The sequence below is a fragment of the Littorina saxatilis genome, linkage group LG2 (assembly GCF_037325665.1).
Source record: "Littorina saxatilis isolate snail1 linkage group LG2, US_GU_Lsax_2.0, whole genome shotgun sequence".
NCBI lineage: Eukaryota > Metazoa > Mollusca > Gastropoda > Littorinimorpha > Littorinidae > Littorina > Littorina saxatilis.
In genome coordinates, this window is record NC_090246.1 from 60,472,655 (window position 1) to 60,478,416 (window position 5,762).

A 5,762-nucleotide genomic window follows, 5' to 3' on the forward strand; every position below is an offset into this window, starting at 1 on the left:
AACATAGCCAAAAAACTTTTTTTTCTAATGTGTACAAATTAAACCTACTTGACAGGGAAATAAGTGTGCGACTCGGGCGCTTCCGCTTTCATTGCGTTTTCTGCACTCGTTTTCTTGGTTTTTGTGGGTGTTTTTTTGGACAAATGTAATAAAAAGTTATAGGGTCGGCCCCTAAAAATAGGGTAGGTCGGGTTACTGTAACCACACCTTTTTTTTTCTTTTTTTAGGCCTTATTGTCTGTTCTCTGTCCGCTTTTTTAATTGCTTTTTTAAAATGAAGGTCTTGGATTTCATGCGTTAGTGCATGTATCGGTAATTGTGTGTCGTACCTTCCTGTGCTGTCTGTAAGTGAGAGCGTGTCTGTGTACTTTCCGGGGCATGTTTTGTGGGCCTCTCCTTAGAGTGATGAAATCAAGTTCAAATAATCATAATGAATCGGTAGGGCTTTTTTGAAGCATTAAAAGTGTTAGCCTCTTTTCACGGGTCCTACTAAAATGCGAAAAGACGCGTCTTTTCGTGTCTTTTCGCGAAAAGACATGAAAAGACAGCAAATAGATACGAAAAGACAACAACTAGATACGAAAAGACGCACACAGATCAAGGGCAGACACCGGGGACGTAACAAGTCGTGTTTGACGTCGCTTTTGATGTCACCCGAATGTCCACAACCAGAGTTGTGTCCCTTGATCTGCTGGCTATTACAGTACAGTCCATTTTAGCTGAGCTGGATCACGATTGTTGGGGTTTATTGTATTACAATTGTGTTGATGTATTACATAAAGTCCTTTACTTTGCCAATAAACCCCCAAAATCGTGATCCAGCTCAGCTAAAATGGACTCAAGGGACACAACTCTGGTTGTGGACATCCGGGTAACATCAAAAGCGACGTCAAACACGACTTGTTACGTCCCTGGTGTCTGCCCTTTGATCTATGTGCGTCTTTTCGTATCTATTTGTTGTCTTTTCGTATCTATTTGTTGTCTTTTCGTATCTATTTGTTGTCTTTTCGTATCTATTTGCTGTCTTTTCGTATCTATTTGTTGTCTTTTCGTATCTATTTGTTGTCTTTTCGTATCTATTTGCTGTCTTTTCGTATCTATTTGCTGTCTTTTCGTATCTAGTTGCTGTCTTTTCGTATCTATTTGCTGTCTTTTCGTGTCTTTTTGTTGTCTTTTCGTATCTATTTGTTGTCTTTTCGTATCTATTTGTTGTCTTTTCGTATCTATTTGCTGTCTTTTCGTGTCTTTTTGTTGTCTTTTCGTATCTATTTGTTGTCTTTTCGTATCTAGTTGCTGTCTTTTCGTATCTATTTGCTGTCTTTTCGTATCTATTTGTTGTCTTTTCGTATCTATTTGTTGTCTTTTTGTATCTATTTGCTGTCTTTTTGTATCTATTTGTTGTCTTTTCGTATCTATTTGTTGTCTTTTCGTATCTAGTTGCTGTCTTTTCGTATCTATTTGCTGTCTTTTCGTATCTATTTGTTGTCTTTTCGTATCTATTTGTTGTCTTTTCGTATCTATTTGTTGTCTTTTTGTATCTATTTGCTGTCTTTTCGTATCTATTTGCTGTCTTTTCGTGTCTTTTCGTGTATTTTCGTGTCTTTTCGCGTCTTTTCGTGTCTTTTCGAGTTTTAGTGACACTGCTTTTCACACGTGCATGGAATTTAAAACACTAACCTTAAAAAAAACAAACCAGTTCATGTAATTCCAGAAAAGTTTTTTTTTCAACGTTCATGCAATATAAGTAGGCTAGGGGGAATTACTAAGTGGATTTTTTGTTTCGCTTCAACACCAGGGATTTATATCAGGTTCATAATTATGTTTAATATAAAATACCCATGCTAACCAGGAACAACTCTAAAAATACTAGAAGTAATTGTGATGTATTGCTATCGACTCGGAATGAATACCCTTCAGTCAGAGAGACAGATACAATACAAACAGACGAGTCAAAACTAGTCAAGACAAATATGTGGAATATTATTCATCGCTCGTGGAATAAAATTGTCATCTGTCAATCTCTCGGACTGTCTGTCTGTCTGTCTGTCTATCTGTCTCTGTTTCTGTTTGTTTGTCTGTCTGTCTGTCTGTCTATCTGTCAGGCTGTCTGCCTGTCTACCTGTCTGTCTGTCTGTCTGTCTGCCTGCCTGCTTGTCTTTCTTTTTTTCTATCTATCTATCTATCTATCTATCTATCTATCTATCTATATTATGCACATAGGTTGGTAACTATAGACGCTTGGTCTGTGAACTTTTGAAGAAGGCCTGCGGGCCGAAAATTTGGATTTTTAAAAAGATGCGACATTCTGGCTTGGTTTTGGACTTTTTATTGTGTTGTCTATATCTATCTATCTATCTATCTATCTATCTAGCTATCTACATATCTATCTATCTATCTATCTCTCCTCAGTCTCTGTCTGTCTGTCTATCTGTCTGTCTGTCTGTCTGTCTGTCTCTCTCTCTCTCTCTCTCTCTCTCTCTCTCTCTCTCTCTCTCTCTCTCTCTCTCTCTTTCTTTGTCTCTACCGTCTGTTTCTCTGTGTCATTTTCGGTTTGTATGGTGTTGTTCTGTTTTTAGTTTGTGTGTGATTATTCTGTCATTGTGTTGTTTGTTTACTTGTTTGTCCGTTTGTTTGCTTATTTGTCCTTTTGTTCTACTTGTTTATCATTTATTAGAATTGTATGTTAGATGTAAGGACTGGTTCTGGTTGTTAAAAAAAAGGTGTAGCCTTAAACTGCTATGCTTGAAAAACGTTCCATCATCATCATTATATTTAGTCAAGTTTTGACTAAATATTTTAACATCGAGGGGGAATCGAAACGAGGGTCGTGGTGTATGTGCGTGCGTGTGTGCGTGCGTGCGTGTGTGTGTGTGTGTGTGTAGAGCGATTCAGACTAAACTACTGGACCGATCTTTATGAAATTTGACATGAGAGTTCCTGGGTATGAAATCCCCGAACGTTTTTTTCATTTTTTTGATAAATGTCTTTGATGACGTCATATCCGGCTTTTTGTGAAAGTTGAGGCGGCACTGTCACGCCCTCATTTTTCAACCAAATTGGTTCAAATTTTGGTCAAGTAATCTTCGACGAAGCCCGGGGTTTGGTATTGCATTTCAGCTTGGTGGCTTAAAAATTAATTAATGACTTTAGTCATTAAAAATCGGAAAATTGTAAAAAAAAAAAAAAAAATTTATAAAACGATCCAAATTTACGTTTATCTTATTCTCCATCATTTGCTGATTCCAAAAACATATAAATATGTTATATTCGGATTAAAAACAAGCTCTGAAAATTAAATATATAAAAATTATTATCAAAATTAAATTGTCCAAATCAATTTAAAAACACTTTCATCTTATTTCTTGTCGGTTCCTGATTCCAAAAACATATAGATATGATATGTTTGGATTAAAAACACGCTCAGAAAGTTAAAACAAAGAGAGGTACAGAAAAGCGTGCTATCCTTCTTAGCGCAACTACTACCCCGCTCTTCTTGTCAATTTCACTGCCTTTGCCATGAGCGGTGGACTGACGATGCTACGAGTATACGGTCTTGCTGAAAAATGGCAGCTACTTGACTAAATATTGTATTTTCGCCTTACGCGACTTGTCTCTTTATTTCGTTGTCTCTCCCGTATGTTGGTAATTGTCTCTCAGTGTGTGTGTGTGTCTCTCTCTCCCCCCCTCTGTTTCGTTTTCTTTCTCTACCTCTCTCTCCCTTCCTCTCTCACCCCCCCTCTCTCTCTCTTTCTCTCTCCCTCTCTCTCTCTCTTTCTCTCTCCCTCTCTCTATCTCTCTCGCTCTCTCTCTCTCTATCTCTCTCTCTCTTTTTTTCTCTCTCTCTCTGTCTCTTTCTCCTTCATTATATTTAGTCAAGTTTTGACTAAATATTTTAACATCGAGGGGGAATCGAAACGAGGGTCGTGGTGTATGTGTGTCTGTCTGTGCGTGTGTGTGTGTGTGTGTGTGTGTAGAGCGATTCAGACTAAACTACTGGACCGATCTTTATGAAATTTGACATGAGAGTTCCTGGGTATGAAATCCCCGAACGTTTTTTTCATTTTTTTGATAAATGTCTTTGATGACGTCATATCCGGCTTTTCGTGAAAGTTGAGGCGGCACTGTCACGCCCTCATTTTTCAACCAAATTGGTTGAAATTTTGGTCAAGTAATCTTCGACAAAGCGCGGACTTCGGTATTGCATTTCAGCTTGGTGGCTTAAAAATTAATTAATGACTTTGGTCATTAAAAATCTGAAAATTGTAAAAAAAAATAAAAATTTATAAAACGATCCAAATTTACGTTTATCTTATTCTCCATCATTTGCTGATTCCAAAAACATATAAATATGTTATATTCGGATTAAAAACAAGCTCTGAAAATTAAATATATAAAAATTATTATCAAAATTAAAGTGTCCAAATCAATTTAAAAACACTTTCATCTTATTCCTTGTCGGTTCCTGATTCCAAAAACATATAGATATGATATGTTTGGATTAAAAACACGCTCAGAAAGTTAAAACGAAGAGAGGTACAGAAAAGCGTGCTATCCTTCTTAGCGCAACTACTACCCCGCTCTTCTTGTCAATTTCACTGCCTATGCTGTGAGCGGTGGACTACGAGTATACGGTCTTGCTGCGTTGCATTGCGTTCAGTTTCATTCTGTGAGTTCGACAGCTACTTGACTAAATATTGTATTTTCGCCTTACGCGACTTGTTTTCTCTTTCTCTTCCACATCCTTCTTCCCCCCCCCCCCCCCCCCCACCCACCCTCCCTCCCCCCCCCCCCCCCCCCCCCCCCCACCCATCTCCATATTGGATAAGGCGATCTTCGATGCTGCAGCTTTTCTGCTTGACAGCACATCGGCTTGACAGTGCATAATACGATCAGATGAACGTTATTATGAAAACATTAAAAACGCTTGTTTTTATGCTATTCTGCCCCCCCCCCCCCCCCCCCCAAAAAAAAAAAAAAAAAAACCAAGTCGCGTAAGGCGAAATTACTACATTTAGTCAAGCTGTGGAACTCACAGAATGAAACTGAACGCACTGCATTTTTTCACATTGACCGTAGGCCGTGCATAACGGAGTGAAACTGACGAGCCTGTTCAGCGCGGTAGTGGTTTCGCTGTGCTGCATAGCACGCTTTTCTGTACCTCTCTTCGTTTTAACTTTCTGGGCGTGTTTTTAATCCAAACATATCATATCTATATGTTTTTGGAATCAGGAACCGACAAGGAATAAGATGAAGTTGTTTTTAAATCGATATCGGAAATTTAATTATGATCATAATTGTTATATTTTTAATTTTCAGAGCTTGTTTTTAAATCCAAATATAACATATTTATATGTTTTTGGAATCAGAAAATGATGTAGAATAAGATGAACGTAAATTTGAATCGTTTTATATAAAAAAAAATAAAAAAGTATTACAATTTTCAGATTTTTAGTGACCAAAGTCATTCATTAATTTGTAAGCCACCAAACTGAAATGCAAGATTGCTTGGCCAAAATTTCAATCAATTTGATTGAAAAATGACGGTGTGACAGTGCCGCCTCAACTTTTACAAAAAGCCGGATATGACGTCATCAAAGACATTAATCGAAAAAATGAAAAATATGTCCGGGGATATCATACCCAGGAACTCTCATGTCAAATTTCATAAAGATCGGTCCAGTAGTTTACTCTGAATCGTTCTACACACACACACACGCACAGACACACACACACACACACACACACACACACACACACACACAC